The sequence below is a fragment of the Canis lupus genome, chromosome 12 (assembly GCF_011100685.1).
Source record: "Canis lupus familiaris isolate Mischka breed German Shepherd chromosome 12, alternate assembly UU_Cfam_GSD_1.0, whole genome shotgun sequence".
Classification (NCBI taxonomy): Eukaryota; Metazoa; Chordata; class Mammalia; order Carnivora; family Canidae; genus Canis; species Canis lupus.
The window spans coordinates 16,996,984-17,016,449 of record NC_049233.1 but is presented as its reverse complement, the minus strand read 5'-3'; the positions used below and the strand labels follow the sequence as shown (position 1 = coordinate 17,016,449).

Below are 19,466 nucleotides of genomic sequence, written 5' to 3'. Positions count from 1 at the left end.
TTATATCTAATTTCTAAAATATTATTGCTCATAAATTTTCAGTGGGTTAACCATTAATTGTAATTCTTTAATCAATGACTTTTTGTTTATTATCGTTTATGATAATCCCATGTCCCATGTTAACTGTTTTTCCAAACTTCTTGTTATTTAGTATCCCAAATAGATATTTCTGTATCTTTTGTTCCTTTATATACTTAAAATATATTTAATGCTTTTTCAGCACATCAACATGCTTACCTTGAAATAAAAAATGAAGTACATTTTCTTTTTTTCTTTTTTGAGTCTTGTTTTGAGGAAGAAGTATAAAAAATTATTATAAGGTAAAATATCCATTCATTAGATGCTTATAGGATTTGTAGCTGATTGTCATATATCATAAAATTCCAAATATGTAAAATTAATTCAGAATGTTAAAATTAAGCTTTTTAATATTTACAGTAAATTTTTATTCTTACTTTAATAGACTGAGGACTATTTTTTGAATAGCATATTGGAATTGAAAATCTAATCAAATATATTCTGTCTTTAGTTAAATATCCTGGGTTGATATCTATTTAGTTGTTAGTTAAATCAACTAATGATATTATGACATATCTGATCATATTAAGCTTTTCTATAAAAAAAAGTGATAACTATATATATATATAAAACTATGTCACAGATACCTAGAGAACTGAGAACATCTAAAACAAATATTTTTTTTAATATATAAGATCTACCATTATCAGACTGGTTAATGACTCCAAGTAGATTTGGTATTAGTGTTTCTTTCTCTTCTTAATGAGGTAACAAACAATGCATATATACACACATGCATGTGTATGTATGTGTGGTATTTTAAAATTTTTGTATTAATTCTTTTTGTGCTTCACTTGGTTCCTTTTGTGTTTGATCCCCTTTGTAAAGGTCTTTATGTATTATCTGGCCCTCTCTATATATGATGAACTATGTATTCTAATTGTAATTTTAAACAGGAAATTGAACCTTAAAATTATTTTTCCAACTGTATCTCTGAACTGATTTAATTCAAAGTAATTACAGTGTTAGTCATTTATTAATCTCAGGTATTTATATGAGCTATTTTAAAAATACTCACTTAGAAAACATAGTTCACACTCAGTAAGCTTGAGATCCAGTCAATGACTAGGACAGAATATCTAATTGCAAATTTGAATTAACTGCACATAAGTGCTGAGAAGCCATAAACAAAGATGTGACTGATTATGAGTTATGTTAATTATAAAAGATTTATTTGACTATTCTTTCCATCTTAAGCTGAACTTTCTTTTATTAAGATAGAGTTGGCATATAATATTATATTAGTTTCAGATAGATTTGACATTTGTATGCATTGCAAAATGGTCACTGCAGTAAGTCTAGTTATCATCTGTCACCTTAAAAATTAAAATTAATACAATGTTATTGACTATATTCCTCATGCTGTACTTTACATTCCCATGAATTATTTATTCCTAGAAGTTTGAACTTCTTAATCCCCTTCACCCATTTTGCCTAGCCCCACTCCTTTACCACCAATGCTGTATTGAATGAAAAGTGAGAATAGTGGGCATCCATTTCTTGTTCCTGATTTTAGAGGAAAAGGCTTTAGCTTTTTACCATCAAGGATGATATTAGCTGTGGATTTGTCATATATGGCCTTAATTATGTTGACGTACATTTTCTTTATTCCTGCTTTTGTTGAGAGTTGTTATCATAAGTGGATGTTGAATCTTGTCAAATGCCTTTTTTGCATCTGAGACGATCATATGATTTTTATCTTTTATTTTGTTAATGTGGTATTTCACACTGATTCATAGACATTGAACCATCCTTGCATCCCTGATATAAATGCCACTTGATCATGATGTATGATCCTTTTAATGAATTGTTGGATTTAGTTTTTTTTTTTTTTAAAGATTTTATTTATTTATTCATGAGAGACAGAGAGAGAGAGAGAGAGAGAGAGAGAGAGAGAAAAGAGAGAGAGAGAGGCAGAGACACAGGCAGAGTGAAAAGCAGACTCCATGCAGGGAGCCTGACCTGGGACTTGATCCCTGTACTCCAGGATCAGGCCCTGGGCTGAAGGCAGTGGTAAAACACTGAGCCTCCTGGGCTCCCCAGTTTGTAATTATTTTGTTGGGGATTTTTGCACCAGTATTCATCAGGGATAATGGCCTGTAATTTTATAAAATTTTATTTATTTGAGAAAGAGAGAGAGAGCACGAGCAGGAGGAGGTGGCAGAGGGAGAGGGAGAAGCAGACTCTCTTTTGAACAGGGAGCCCAACTATCAGATCAATTCCAGGATCCCAGGATCATGACTTCAAAGGCATACGTTTAACCAACTGAGCCACACAGGCACCCCTGTAGTTTTCTTTTCTTATTATTTCCTTCTCTGGTTTTGGAATCAGGGTAATGCTAGTTTTGTAAAATAAGCTCAGAGACTTTCTCAAATCTTCAATTTTTTGGAAAAATTTGAGAAGGATATTAACTCTTTTTTAAATGTTTCGTAGAATTCACCAGTGAAGCTGTCTGGTCCGGTTTGTTTGCTGAGAGCTTTTGTTTACCGATTCAACCTTCTTACTAGTAATCTATCAATTCAGATTCTCTATTTCTTTCTGATTTAGTCTTGGAAGATTGTATATTTCTAGGACTTTATCCATTTCTTCTAAGATGTCCAGTATTTTTGGAGTATAATTGTTCATAGTAGTCCCTTAGGATGCTTCATATTTCTTTGGTATCAATTGTAACTTCTCCTCTTTCATTTCTGGTGTTGTTTATTTGAACCCTCCTTTTTATTCTTGGTGAATCTAGGTAGATAAGTTTGTCACTTTTATCTTTCCAAAGAACCAGCTCTTTCATTGATCTTTCATATGACCATTTTTAATATTTTTCTTTTATAACCACTCATATTTATTTACTTTTTACTATTATCTTCAGGCTTTGTTTGCTCTTTTTCTTTTTTTTTTTTTAATTTTTTTTTTGTTTGCTCTTTTTCTAGAGCCTTTAGGTTTAAAGTTAAAATCTTTGATATTTCTTTTATTTCTTGAAGTAGGCCTATATTACTATGAACTTTCCTTTTAGAACTGCTTTTCCTGATTCCCATAGATATTGTTATGGCCTATTTTCATTTTCTTCAGGTACTTTTGTTTCTCTTTTGATTTCTTCTGTGACCTAGTAGTTGTTTAGTAACAATGTTTTAAAGATATTCATATATTTGTATTTTTCCATTTTTTCCTCTTATAATAGATTTCTAGTTTTATACCATTGTCAGAAAAGATGCTTGGTATGATTTCAATCTTCTTTAATTTATTGAGTTTCATTTTGTAGGCCTAATATGTGATCTCTCTCCTGGAGAATGTTCCATGTGCACTTGAGAAGAATGTGTATTTAACTGCTTTGGATGGAATGTTCTATATATATCTGTTAAGTCTATGTGGTCTAATGTGTCTGATGTTTCCTTATTGATTTTCTGTCTGGATGATCTGTCTATTGATGTAAGTGGGGTTGAAAGTTCCCTACTATTACTGTATCACTGTCAATTTCTGCCTTTAGGTCTGTTAATATTTGTTTTATATATTTTTGGTGCTTCTATGTTGAGTGCAGATATATTTACAAATATTATATCTTCTTGATGGATTGATCCCTTTACCATTACATTATATAATGCACTCTTCTAATTCAGTCTTTATTTTGAAGTCTGTTTTTGTTTTTTATTTTTCCCTAATATAGTACAGCTATACCAAGTCTCTTTTAATTTCTATTTGCCTGGAATATTTTTCTTTTCCATACCTTCACTTTCAGTGTATGTGTGTACTTACTTCTGAAGTAAATCTTTTACAGGCAGTATATAGATGTGTCTTCTCAAAGAAATTAATTCTGCCACTTTGTCTTTTGATTGGAGCATTTAATCCATTTATATTTAAAGTATGTATTAATAGGTATGTATTTATTGCCATTTTGTTAATGGATTTGGCTGATTTCATTGTTCCTCTCTGTTCCTTTTTCTCTCTTCCCTTATGGTATGATGACTTTCTTTAGCAATATGCTTAGGTTGCTTTACTATTTTATTTTTTTGTATTTAAGTTTTTCCTTGTTACCATGAGATTTGTATATATCATCCAATATACAAAACAGTCTGCTTTAAGTCGATAGTAACTTAGATGGAATACCTTCCAAAACTCTATTTTTTCATGTTTTTTTTAGTAATAAATTTATTTTTTATTGGTGTTCAATTTGCCAACATACAGAATAACACCCAGTGCTCATCCCGTCAAGTGCCCCCCTCAGTACCCGTCACCCATTCACCCCCCACCCCCCGCCCTCCTCCCCTTCCACCACCCCTAGTTCGTTTCCCAGAGTTAGGAGTCTTTATGTTCTGTCTCCCTTTCTGATATTTCCTACCCATTTCTTCTCCCTTCCCTTCTATTCCCTTTAACTATTATTTATATTCCCCAAATGAATGAGACCATATAATGTCTGTCCTTCTCAGATTGACTTATTTCACTCAGCATAATACCCTCCAGTTCCATCCACGTTGAAGCAAATGGTGGGTATTTGTAATTTCTAATGGCTGAGTATCGCTTCTTGGCCTTTTGGCTAAGATCAAGTGTAGTATTTGTTTCATGTTTTTCATGTCACTTTTTACATTCTTTTATTTTGTGATCCCTTAATTATTTATGTATGGTAGTTAATGTTACTACTTTGGTCTTTTAACCTTCTTAGTAGCTTTATAAGTAATTAATCCAATGCCTTTACTATATATTTACCTTTTTTTAGTGAGATTTTTCTTTTCTTTTTTTCTTCTTAATTGGCAACATTTCTTTCCAGCTTGAAGAAATCCTTTTAGTATTTCGTATAAGGCTAGTTTAATACTGATCAACTTTAATTTTTGCTTGTCTGGAAAACTCATTTTCTTTTTTGTAAGTCTGAATGATATCCTTACTAGATTAAATATTCTGGGTTGAAAGATTTTTTTTTTTTTTCCCCAACACTTTGAATATGTCATGCCACTCTCTCTGGCTTGCAAAATTTCTCCTGAAATATCTGCTTATAGTCTTATGGGGTTTCTCTTGTACATAACAATTTGTTTTTCTCTTATTACTTTTAAGATTCTTTAAGTTTTGGCATTTTAATTATAGTGTGCCTCTCTTTGGGTTCATCTTGTTTAGGACACCCTGGGATTCTTGGATGTCAATGTTTGTTTCCTTCCTTAGGTTAGGGAAGTTTTCAGCCATTATTTCTTCAAATAAGATTTGTACCTGTTGGGATCTCTGGGTGGCACAGCGGTGTAGCACCTGCCTTTGGCCCAGGGTGCAATCCTGGAGACCCAGGATCGAATCCCACGTCAGGCTCCCGGTGCATGGAGCCTGCTTCTCCCTCTGCCAATGTCTCTGCCTCTCTCTCTCTCTCTCTGTGTGACTATCATAAATAAATAAAAATTAAAAAAAAAAAAAAGATTTGTGCCTGTCCTTCTTTCTTTCTTGCTTGCTTGCTTTCTTTCTTTTTCTTTCTGTCTGACTGTCTGTCTGGGATCCCTATAATGCAAATGTTGTTCCACTTGATACTGCCACAAAGGTCCCTTAGGTTATCTTCATTTCTTAATATTATTATTTGTTTCTTTTTGCTGCCTTATCTGGGGAGTTCTATTGCTTTATCTTTTTGTTCACTGATCTATATGTCTACTTTATCCAGTCTGTTGTTGAAGCCCTCTAATGTATTTTTCAGTTTAGTTATTGAACTCTTCAGTTCTGTGACTTTTTTGGTATTTCCTTATGTTTTCTCATTGTTGGATTTCTCACTGTATTCATCCATTCTTCTTCTAAGTTCAGTGAGCATCTTTATGACTATTACTTTGAATTCTTTATCATATAGATAACTTATCTCTGTATCATTAGGATCATTTTTCTTTCTTTTTTTTCTTTTTCTTTTTTTTTTTTTTACATTTTTTAAATTTAAATACAATTCACCAAAATATAGTATAACAACCAGTGCTCATCCCATCAAGTGCCCTCCTCAGTGCCATTAGGATCCTTCATGAGGTTTTGTTGTATTCTTTTGTTTGGAACATAATCTCCTTGCCTCCTAATTTTGTTTATCTCTTTGTGTTTATTTCTCTGTATTAGGTGAAATAGCTACCTCTCCTAGTCTTGAAGAAGTAGCTTTGTATAGGTAATGATCCCTCTTGTTTAACTTTGCACTACCTCTTGTCTTTCAAACCTTCGAGATTGTTTGAACCATATGATTTATTCTTGATATAATCTTATTATTGAGGGTATGTCAAGATCTGTCAGTGATCCAAAGAGAGGAATCTCATTTAGCAACTACTTTCAGGTTGTTTGGAAACAAGACCCTCAGGCAGCAGCTTGTGAAGTATGCAAATATGTACTGTCCTGTGAGGCCACAGTTGTAATCTTTGTTGGCCTCCATGTCAGGAAGTCTGAAGGCAACCCCTGGGTAATAGTTGCAAAATCAAAGCTCCAGACAAGCATATAAGCTCCTTTTTGAGAAGTCTTGCCAGGCTGTAGTAAGGCCAAGTGTGTATGCAAGAATGGTGTCTCACTGCTTCTGTTTCCTGGAAGTGCCTCCTTAGACTTTATATGTATGTGAAACCTGAAGCCTGGCTGAAACTCCAGGCTAAGTGAATAGGATGTTCATGGGAAAACTTGGGTGATGTTTTAGTCTGCTCTCCATGGAACCCTCTAGAGCAGTGAATTGCAGAGAGATGTCTTTCTGATTATTATAGTCTCAAGGAACTCCAGAATGCCATACTCTTGGCCTCCAGGGCCATGTGATGGAGGGGTATCCTCTGTGTAGATTGTTCATGCTTTCTGGCTTTAGCAAAGAGCTGGAGAGTATAGTATTCAGGACAAGCTCACTGGCTGCAAAAGGCACTAGGAGAATATCTTCTTGTCTGTGTGTGCCCCTGTGCTTCAGCAATGTAATTAGAGGGAGCTTTGTGTGCATAAACTTGCATTAGGTTGGAAGTGGGAGAATGCTGCAAATGCTCATGCTTACCAGCTCCAGCCAGGGAAAGAAGAACACTTAAATTGCCTCATGCTCTCTGGTCTCAGTAAGTGCTACAACCACTTGTGCCAACCCATCCAGGTGGTGAGAGGGTGCTGAATTTGAATTCACCAGCCTGTGCTGACAGGCTATATGGAAAGTACCACAATGGCATTTGCTAGTGTCTCTGTCTCTGAGAAGCATTTCAACAGTTTCTCACTCCTCTAGCCGAATGCCCCCAGATCAGAAAATGAATCTCCTTCACTTATAATCTAGGAGCCTTTCAGATTGCTTTTTTTTTTTTTTTTTTTTTTTGCTGGATCCTGGGGTGAATGAGACCAAATGCAAGCCCTCCAACAAAGGAATTGGTTTTTCTATAGCACTTTGGAACCCTTGGACACAAGGCTCATTGGTTTTCCAAGCCAGATATTCTGGGGGCTCATCTTTCTAGTGTAGATACCAGTCAGTGTTGATTGCCAACCCCTTATTTTTCTCAAAGAAGCATCTCTCTGGCGTGGTCCCTCCCTTTGTATGTTGCCACTTGGGCAAGGAAGTTGTGAGACCATGTCTCTGCCTATTCTACCCTTATGGGTATGACTCTTTTGTGGAAAGCATTTCATCTTGTTTTCAGATTTTTTTCAGAGGGACATTTCCTCCATATGTAGCTATAGATTGGTGTGTCTATGAGATGAGATGAGTTCAGGATGTTTCTGTACCACCATCTTAGATGCCCCCAAGCTTTATTTTTTAAACTGTTTTTTTCCCCTTTTACATCTTGTTATCTGACAAAATGATAAGACCTTCAAGGCAATGAGTGTCCTATTTTCCTTCAAACCTCTTCATCAAAATACACCACCTTATATCCTATAATAGCTAAGTTTTACTCTTCTCTTCCAAAACAATGCTGCTCCATCTCTCTTTTAATTAGTGATTTCACTGACATCTATTTCTGAGGCTTTCCCCAAACTAGATTACTAGATTTCATGTTGGAATAACCTGCTTCCACTGTTCATCTCTCAGCTTTATTTATCTAAGAAGACTTTATATATATATATATATATATATATATATCCTTCAAAAATGCCCTTTTCTCCATTATTTTCTGTGGTTACTATCGATGTTTTTTCAACCACATACCCTGATGCAATAACATAATTTTCTTTAGATGTATTTTCTTCTTTTCTTTTTAATGCATATTCTCATGGTACACAATTTAAGGAGGGGATATGGAAGTTTAACAGGGAAAGGTTTTTATTTGACTAAATCAAAGATAATTTGGAAATTCTACAGCATATTAAAATCCTGCATCCTAAACAAAAAGTAAACAGAATATAAGATTTGGACTTATGAGTAGCAGGCACACTGTGATAGCTATCAATATATGGACATGATCCCACACAGCAGGAGGATTGCTCAGTGGAAGGACTTAGGCAGAAAGCCAATGGAATTATTGATGGCTTCTACTGAGCATCTTAATACCAAAGGTACTTGGATAAGGTGCTTTCCAGGTCAAGATTTTTGAACATAAAGTAGTTTACATCATTATAAATATACAATAGTTACACATAGATCAATAAAGTCAAAGAATCTCATTAAACAGTTGTTACCTTGAGAAAAACAACAATCTTAGAGAAAAGGATATCTCCTTGGTAAAAGACTATAGATTTTTCATTTACAAAGAATTATCCTGTCAACAAGTCAGCTTATTCCTATAAGGACTTTGTCTTTGTTGAGGATATCCTGGAGTGTGCGCCTTTTTCTCCAGACCACCTCAAGGCCTCTGGTAAGGGCTACTCTTTTCTCTCTTCTCCACACCAAGTGACTCCAGATTAGAGAATTGGGGTAGTTAATAATGAAATTAAATATTGCAAATAGAAGAGATGATAAGTACTTACATTTTAAATTGTACTAAGGAAAAGGATATTGTATACATATAATGATTTTTGTCCTATCTTTATTCCATATTGTCATGTATTCCAGCTGAGATTCTGTGTGAATGAGGAGTAGACCTAAGACAAATTAGGCAGCTTTAGCTGTCATTTCATAGGCTTTTCATTCAAGACTGATGTCTGACTTCGAGAATTTGGGTAACAAGAGGAATTTTGAAGGAACCCTGCCAAAATGGTCATAAATACCAGACAAGGAAATTGGTGACTAGAAAGGGCCAATAGAAAAAGGAGCTGGTTTCCATCACCTCTTTTCCTTCAGGCCATGAATAGAGACTGTGGGAGCAAGACCAAAGAACCCTAGTTTAACTGTTTCCTTTATCTTTGCCCTACTTAATGCCTTTTCCCCTGTTTAACACTCAGAAAACTGCTTGGTATGCTTAGAGCTACAAACTGACCCTCGCAACCCTGGCTTCTCAGCAGGCTCTAAACCCCAAGAACTAAACCCAGGAAATGGCCTCATTACTGCCTAATGAATAATGAAAGTTCTGCACTCTATAGAAACAGCTGAGTAATTTTTTCTAAGACATTTTCTAGGATATTTGTCCATCTAGTACAGTAGAACACAAATTCAACCTGTCATGGTACATTCAAAACACATAAATATCATACCTACATTTGTACGTATATATCATACATCTATCATCTATCCATCTAGCTATCTATCTGGACTTCTTGATTCCAAAGCTAATAAAATTCTCAAAAGGCTCATTTGTACAAATAAAGACAGCCAGAAATATTTCTCCTTCTGGAGCAAAAGAGCTGAACAATAATTGTCAGTTCCAGGATAATTATTCATTTACATCTTCAGAGATGATTAGACTAGGAGTGGTAGGCAACTACAGGGAAGAGTATTTACTAGAAGAAGCATCTCAGTCTCTGTGTTAATGTGCTAAACAACCAGAAGTGTAGGTAGACAAAGAGCAACTGCTTCAGTTGCTCTCCTTGAACACTTTCTTCATGTATACAGCCATTTAATAATTCTTAAAGATGATATCTTGACATTATAGCTATTAGCACTTTGATTTGAAGACATCAATGGTCACAGTGTGAAAACCAGACCAAGAGACAAGCAGAGAAGGTAGACTTGGGGTGCTCACATTGCTGTTAACTCACCAACAAATGTGAAGTTTCACTCCCAGGTTTGCTACTCCATACCCCATCCTACTCTCCATAAATAATAGAATCTGGCTATACCTCCAAACACAACATTTATATCATGCAGCACTCATACATCCCTGTTAAAGCAGGAGAAAAGCCCCCACCCTTTCATAGGTTATCTTTGGCAAACTCATTATTCCACAGAACAATGTAAATTATTCTCTAAAACAGCTGAAGAAAGCCATCATGATAAGCAGGCTGGGGCACATCTGTCTCTGCAGAGCTGAAATTGTTACTGCTGAGTGAGTGTTCTGTTTTCTCCTCACATCATTGCACCCAATGAGCACAGCCCCCAGATATCTTTGTCAATTCAAATAAAAATAAAATTTCATATTTGATTGCATTTATATCACATTTCTGAATAGTGATCTACCTCTCATGCCAGATGCTCTTTCCCTAGATTCTTTTACTCTGCCTCTTTTGAGAAATTCTGATTTCTAGCCACTTTGCATTTCTGCAGCTGTCTTAAGTATAGACTTTATTTTACCCTGTAACTTGTTTAAGCTTCATCCTACTTTATTAACTTCTTCCTGTATTTTCAGATAAAGAATTTGATCCAAAATTATGTCTGTATATGACTATAGTCCATGTTGCTACATCAGTGTTGCCAGACTCTGGCTGAAAAAAATAAAAGTTATTGAGGCATGAGCCCAAATCTGTGAGCCAACCTATGCAAATTCAGATAATATCTTGGTCAAATAGCTCTGCCTCCTTGACTTCTGTATAATTTATGTAGATTGCTCAGCAACTAAGATACTAAAGAGCTTCTGGCAAAACAATGCTGTCATTAGGTTTGAAGAGGAAGCTATAGTCTTGTTTTAAAAAAATATTACTTTCAACCTGTACTACATATTTTTAGTCACATGAACCTATAATTGTCAAATATTTATATATTTTACTTTCTTTTACAACTAAAATGTCCCTTTTGATTTTATCTATCACTAGGGGGACACATGTCTAGGTTTGGCAGAGGTAGTCAATCAGTCCCAGTTCATGCCTGTTGTCCCAGCACCACATCCAATTTATCATTTTTTCAGAATTTTAAATTTTATTATTCTGTTATTAATAGTTGCATTAAAATATACCTAGATAAGCTTGGCAGAACTCTGTATTTTTTTCTACTAGTTTGTCCAAAGTTCTTGTCCAGTAGTGTGAGATGCATGGATGATGAACAACTTTCATACTTTAACATGTGGCAGAAACTGGAAGCCAACAAGGGCTAGCCTTTCTCTCTCTCTCTCTCTCTCTCCCCCCCCTCCCTCCCTCTCTCTCTTTCTCTTTTTAACTTTCTGGACAGATTTAAATTAGCATCTCACTTTGAAGGACAGTAAGCAGAGGATGCACAGATAAACTACTACTGGAGTGAAATAACTTTTTCCACTCTCCTTTAGTGGTAAGCAAAATAATCTAGTCTATACCATATGGCCACTTGCTGTAACAGACCATTGTACCCTCCATATGGCAGCAATCTATAAGATTCCTGGTCTTCAGGCTGCCAGTCTTTTTGAATCATGTGACATACAGGATATTATAGGTTAGGTCTTTGTGAAACACAGGCAAGCAATAGGGTGATCAGCCCCACTATAGAACATGGGATAGTCTGAATGGCTGACCTACTGGATTTTTGCAATTTATTGTCATGTGTAAACTAAAATAATTCATTTGATTTATTGTTTGGTAATATTTTTTTTTATTCTGTGACAAATGAGTTTTGCATCAACAAACTAAAAGATAAACCTTATGCTAATGAAAAAATAAATACTGAATACTGAATTTATGCTAACCAAGAATATTAATATATATGTAACTCGCAGAGAAGCTTGACAAGTAACACTCACCAAGGAGGCCATGGTGATATGGACCACATGAAAGTAGGAAGGACTGTGTAATATAACAGTCTTGAAAAGTTAATGCTTATTTAAGAAGACTTTGGTAAAAGATGGCAACTTCTTGCAGCTTCAGAAAGTGTGCTTGCACATAATTCTGTGAAGCGTCACTTTTCATTCGCATCAAATGAACATTTTCTGATTTTACATTACTTATTTTTTGCGCTTTGTTCGAATATGCATCATGATTATAGTACTTAGTGTGTTAACTCTATTAGCAGAGATTGAATTTTGCAGAATTACACAGTCCAAGTTTTATGTTAGTGTCATTAAATACTTATTTTGAAAATCATTTAGTTAATTCTGAGAGGAGTTCAATTTTTTTTCAGTCAATCTTGAAGTCAAAAGAAATGCTTCAGAAGTTTATTTCACTGAAGGTGAAAAATTTATGATAGTGCAAATAGTAGTATTGATTGTGTTTAGAAATTCTCCATGGAAGATTTTTTTTTGCAGTGATCATAGGAATATAAGTTTTGTTAGAAAATAATCATAGTAAAAAAAAAGAAAATAATCGTAGTGAAAATAATATTCTTACTAAATTGAGAAAATAATAAACTAAAATGTACTTAAAGTGGTTGTGTTCAAAAATAATAAATATATAAAGAAGCTACACTATTTAAAAATAAAATCTGTAATTAGAGTAGTTAGCAAATATTTTATACACAGACATACATAGATAGACATATACATAGATAAATTACATTTTGTGATGGAGGGGATACTAAATGTAAAAAAATATACTGAGCAAAGCTAGAGTGCCTGGGTGGCTCAGTTTGTTGATTGTCTGACTCTTGATTTTGGCTTGGGTCCTGATTTGAGAGTCCTAATATGGGATCGAGCCCCACTCTGGGCTCTCCGCACTCAGTTTGGAGTCTTCTTGTCCTCCTCTGTTCCCCGTCTCTCTCTCTCTCTCTGAATCTCTCTCTCTCTCTCTTTCTCAAATAAATAAATAAATAAAATCTTTAAAATATATATATTTAGCAAAACAATATGTACTTCCTTTATCCTTTATTAATGACATTTTAGAAATACTTAAAGCTTTGAATAATTCCTTGTAAATTAACATTAGCTATGTAAATTAACATTAGCATTATGTTCTTGTTTTGAAACTATCGTAAAGGTGAACTTTTTTTTTTAATTGAAGTACACTTGACACACATGTTACCTTAGTTTCAGGTAAGGTATAACTTGACTTTTGATTGCATTTACTTAAAGGTGTTGTAAATATTTTAAAATATTTTTTGAGGAAAGAAACATTGCTAATAGGAAGATTTTGAACTTCAAATGAAAGGAACAGAAGAATAATAAGTATTTAATAGCAAGAACCATAGGGGATACAAAAAATAGAATCATAATTTGTTAATTATACTTGAAAATGTCTTCAGTTTGGGGATAGTCCTTTTGATTGAGTTCATATTATTGTATTATTTTGTATTTTAATTCTAGTATAGTTAATATATAGTGTTATATTAGTTTCAGGTGTACAATACAGTGATTCAACAATTCTATATATTACTTAGTACACACTGAGATAAGTGTATTTTTATTTTTAATCCTCTTCACCTGTATCACTCGTGGACCCACCCACCTCCATTCTGGTAACCAATCAGTTTGTTCTCTAGAGTTAAGAATCTGTTTTTGGTTTGTCTTTTTTTTTTTCTTCCTGTTGTTCACTTGTTTTGTTTCTTAAATTCCATATATGAGTGAAATCATATGGTATTTCTCTGACTGGTTTATTTTTCTTAGCATTATATTCTGACTGGCTTATTTTGCTTAGCATTATGTTCTCTAACTCTATCCATGTCATTGCAAATGGCAAGATTTCATTATTTTTTATGGCTGAGCAATATATATATACAGGTGTATGTATACATACACATATACATACTACCTCTTCTTTTTCCATTTATTGTTAAGTGAACACTTGGCCTGTTTCCATAATTTGGCTATTGTAAATAATGTTGCAATAAACATAGGGGTGCATGTATCTTTTCAAATTTCTGTTTTCGTATTCTTTGGGTAAATACTCAGTAGTGAGATTACTAGATCATACGGTAAATCCATTTTTTATCTTTTGAGGAGACTTCATACTGTCTTCCACAGTGGCTGTACCAGTTTGCATTATCACCAATAAGGCAATTATTGGTGGGTTCTTTTTTCTTTTTTCTTTTTTCTTTTTTCTCCATATCCTTTCCAATACCTGTTGTAGCTTGTGTTGTTTATTTTAACCATTCTTACAGGTGTTAGGTGATATCTCATTGTAGTTTTGATTTGAATTTCCCTGATGAGTGATATTAAAATATTTTTTAAATTTTATTTATTTATTCATGATAGTCACACACAGAGAGAGAGAGAGGCAGAGACATAGGCAGAGGGAGAAGCAGGCTCCATATAGGGAGCCTGAAGTGGGATTCGATCCCGGGTCTCCAGGATCGTGCCCTGGGCCAAAGGCAGGCACTAAACCGCTGCACCACCCAGGGATCCCTGATGAGTGATATTGAACACTTTTTTTCATGTGTCTGTTGGCCATCTGGATGTGTCTATGTCTTCTGCCCATTTTTAATTGGATTATTTTTAAAAATATTTTATTTATTTATTCATGAGAGATACAGAGAGAGAGAGAGAGAGAGAGAGAGAGAGGCAGAGACACAGGCAGAGGGGAAGAGAAACAGGCTTCATGCAGGGAGCCCAATGGGGGACTCAATCCTGGGACTCCAGGTTCACACCCTGAGCCAAAGACAGACACTCATCCCTGAGCCACCCAGTTGTCCCTTGGATTACTTATTTTAGGTTTTTTTGTTTTTTGTTTTTTGTTTTTTGTTTTTGGTGTGTGTGTATGTGTGTGTGTGTGCTTTTGTTTTTTGTTCGTTTGTTTTTGTTTTTTTGTTTTTTGTGGTTTTTTTTTTGGCGCTGAGTTTTACCATTTCTTTATGTATTTTGGATGTGAAGTCTTTATGAGATATGTCATCTGTAAATATCTTCTGCCATTCAGTAGATTATCTTTTAGTTTTGTTGGTTGTTTTCTTTACTGTGCAGAATTCTTTTATTTTGATGAAGTCTCAATAGTTCAGTTCTGCTTTTGTTTTCCTTTCCTCAGGATGCATACCTAGAAAAATATTCTACAATGTCAGAAAGATTGCTGCCTATACTCTTTTCTAGGATTTTTATTGTTTAAGGTTTCACATTTATGTGTTTAATCCATTTTGAATTTATTTTTGTATAGAGTGTAAGAAAGTGGTCCAGTTTCATTATTTGCCTGTAATCTTCTAATTTTCCCAACACAGTTTGTTGAAGAGATTCTCTTTTTTCCCATTGCATATTCTTGTCCTCCTTTGACAAATATTAATCGACCATGTATGACTTTTTTCCAGGGGTTTCTATTCTGTTCCATTTATCTATGTGTCTATTTTTATGCCAGTACTACAGTGTTTTGATTACCACAGCTTTATAGTATAACCTGAAATCTGGAACTGTGATGCCTCCAATTTTGTTTTTCTTTTCAAGATTGCTTTGGCTATCTTTAGAGGTTTTATACAAGTTTTAGGATTGTTTGTTCTAGATCTTTAAAAAATACTGGTGGTATTTTGATAGGGATTGCATTAAAGGTGCAGATTGCTTTGGGTAATAGGATATTTGAACAATATTTGTTATTCCAATCTATGAGCATGGAATATCTCTCATTCTTTGTGTCATTATCAATTTCTTTTGTCAATGTTTTATAGTTTTCAGAGTATAGATATTTGCCTCATTGATTAAGTTTATTCCTAGGTATTATTTTTGGTACAATTGTAAATGGAATTGTTTTCTAAATTTCTCATTCTGGGGATCCCTGGGTGGCGCAGCAGTTTGGCGCCTGCCTTTGGCCCAGGGCGCGATCCTGGAGACCCGAGATCGAATCCCACATCGGGCTCCTGGTGCATGGAGCCTGCTTCTTCCTCTGCCTGTGTCTCTGCCTCTCTCTCTCTCTCTCTGTGACTATCATAAATAAATTAAAAAAAAAATAAATAAATTTCTCATTCTGTTGTTTCATTAATAGTGTATAGAAATGCAACAGATTTCTCTGTACATTGATTTTGTATCCTTTGGTATTACTGAATTCATCAATCAGTTCTAGTGATTTTTTTTGTGGAATCTTTAGGGTTTTCTACATATCATACCATGTTTTGCTATGAATCATGAAAATTTTACTTCTTCTTTACCAGTTCTTCCTTTTTCTGATTGCTGTGGCTAAGACTTCTAGTACTATGCTAAATAGAAGTGATGAGAGTAGATATCCTTGTATTGTTTCTGACCTTAGGGGAAATGTTCTTAATTTGAACATGATGTCAGCTGAGGTTTTCATATATGTTGAGGTATGTTCTCTCTAAACCCGCTTATTGAGGTTTTTTTTAAGACCTTATTTATTCATGAGAGACAGAGAAAGGCAGAGACATAGGCAGAGGGAGAAGCAGGCTCCCTGTAGGGACCCCAATGTGGGACTTGATCCTGGGACCCTGGGATCATGCTCTGAGCTGAAGGCAGACACTCAACCATTGAGCTACCCAGCCGTCCCTATTGAGGATTTTTATAATACATAGATATTTTATTTTGTCAAGTGCTTTTTTTTTGTATCTGTTGAAATGATTATATGGTTTTTATACTTTCTCTTATTAATATGATGTATCATGATTGGTTTTTTAAATATTGAACCACCCTTGCATCCTGTGAATAAATCTCATTTGATTGTGGTGAATACTCTTTTTACTGTATTGTTGAGATCTGCTTATTAATATTTTTTAAGATTTTATTTATTCATGGCATTGAGAGAGAAAGAGGCAGAGACACAGGCAGAGGGGAAAAGCAGGTTCCACGCAAAAAGCCTGAGGTAGGATTCGATCCCAGGACTCCAGGACCATGCCCTGAGCCAAAAGTAGGTGCTCAACTGCTGAGCCACCCAAGTGTCCCTGCTTGGTAATATTTTTTAAAGATTTTTGCATCTATGTTTACTAGAGATATTGGCCTGTATTTCTCTCTCTCTCTCTCTCTCTCTTTTTTTTTTTTTTTTCGTAGTGTTTTATCTGGGTTTGGAATCAAAATAATGCTGGACTCATAAAATGAATTTGGAAGTTTTCCTTCCTCTTCTATTTTTTTGGAATAGTTTGAAAAGAATGGATATTAACTCTTTTTTATATGTTTGGTTAGATCCAACTGTGAGGCCATCTGGTTCTGGACTTTAGTTTGTTGTGAGTTTTTGGATTACTGATTCAAGTTTATTGCTTGTAATTGGTCTGCTCAAATTCTATTTCATCCTGATTCAATTTTGGGAGGTTATACATTTCTAGGAATTTATCTATTTCTTCTATGTTGTCCAATTTGTTGCCATATGATTTTTCATACTATCCCTTTACAATCCTTTGGATTTCTTTGGTGTTGGTTTTTATTTCTCCTCTTTCATTTCTGATTTTGTTTATTTGAGTTTCCCCCTTCCCCCCTCCATTTATGAGCCTGGCTAAATGTTTATAAATTTTGTTGATCCTTTCAAAGAACCAGTTTTTGGTTTCACTGATCTGTTCTATTGTTTTTTTTTTTAGTTTTGAGTTCATTAATTTCTGCTACAATGTTTATTACCTCCCAGTTTAGAGCTTTGTTTGTTCTTCTTTTCTAGCTCCTTTAGGTATAAGATGAGGTTGTTTATTTTTTTTTTTCTTGTTTTGTGAGGTAGGCCTATATACAACAAACTTCCAACTTAGCACAGCTTTTGCTACATCCCAAAGCACCATCATGGGCCATGGTGTTTTCATTTTCATTTGTCTCCATGTATTTTTTGATTGTCTCTGATTTCTTGGTTGACCCATTAATTGTTTAGTAGCATGTTTTTTAACCTCCCTGTATTTGTGGTCTTCCAGACTTTTTCTTGTGGTCAATTTCTAGTTTCATAGCATTATGTTTAAAAAAAAGATGCATGGTATAACTTCAATCTTTGGGAATTTGTTGTGACTTGTATTGTGGCACAATACATGATCTATTCTGGAGGTTGTTCCATGTTCGCTTGAAAAAATGTATTCTTCTGCTTAATGATGGAATTTTCTGAATATATCTGTTAAATCTATCTGGTCCAATGTATTATTGAAAGCCACTGTTTCCTATTCCTATATTCTGTTTGGATGGTCTGTCCATTGATGTAAGTTGTGTATTAAAGTCCCCTACTATTATTGGATTACTCTAGAATTGCTTCTTTTATGTTTGTTATTAACTGCTAATTATTTGAATACTCCCATGTGAGTGCTTATATTTTACTATTGTTGAATCTTCTTTTTGGATTGTCCCCTTTATTACTATATAGTGTCCTTCTTGTCACATGTTACAATCTATTTTGCCTAATGTAAGTATTGCTACTCCAGTTTTCTTTTGACATTCATTTGCATGATAAATGCTTCTCCATTCTTCATTTTTAATTGCATGTGTCTTTAGGTCTGAGATGACTCTCTTGTAAGTAGCATATAGATGGGTCTTGCTTTTTTATTCATTCTGTCATCCTATGTCTTTAGTTGGAGCACTTAGCCCATTTACATTCAGAGTAATTGACAGATATGTACTTGTTGCCACTTTGTTACTTGTTTCATGGTTGTTTTTGTGGTTTTTCTTTATTCCTTTCTTCTCTTGCTCTCTCGATTAGTTGGGTTCCTTCAGTGATATACTTGGATTCCTTCTCCTGTTTTATTTATTTTTTTAATATTATTGTTGTTGTTTGTTTGTTTTTTGCATATCTTTTACTGTTTTTTCATGGGTGGTAACCATTTTTTTAATACATAATATCTTCTGCATTTAGCAGTCCATATTGAATTGATGGCTGCTTAAGTTTGAACTCATTCTCTACTTCTCTCCTCTCACATTTTAGATATATAATCATACATTATACTTTTATTTTGTGAGTCCTTTGACTGTTTTTTACATACATACTTATTTTCACTACTTTTTGCTTCCTACTTTCCTTACTCTTGCTTACAGGTTTTTCCTTTCCACTCAAAAAGTCCAGTTTCACATTTTGGTAAGGCTGTTTAGTGGGGATTAATGCCTTTAACTTCTGGTTGTCTAGTGAACTCTTTATCTTTTCTTCTATTCCAAATAACAAACTTGGTGGATAGAGTATTTGTGGCTGTAGAATTTGTTCTTTAAACACCTTGAATATGCCACTCCTTTCAGGCCTGCACAGTTTCTGTTGAAACATTAGCTGATAGCTTTATGGGTTTGCTTTGTATGTAACTCTTTTGGTGCTCTTAAAATTCTCTCTTATCATTACTTTTTGCCATTATAATTACTATGTGTATTGGTTGGACCTCTGTGGGTTCATCCCTTTAAAGCATCTGTGCCTCTTGGATCTAAATTTATGTTTCCTTCTCTAGATTTGGGAAGCCTTCAGGTATTATTTATTCAAATAAATTTTCTACCCTTTTCTTTCTCTTCTCCTGGGATCTCTATGATGTGAATGTT

General features: G+C 34.4%; 1 pseudogene; it reads left to right on the top strand.

Annotated features, from left to right (window-relative positions):
* Positions 1–4,577: 4,577 nt before the first annotated feature.
* On the top strand, positions 4,578–4,653 carry LOC119874359 (annotated as a pseudogene).
* The last annotated feature ends 14,813 nt before the right edge of the window (positions 4,654–19,466 follow it).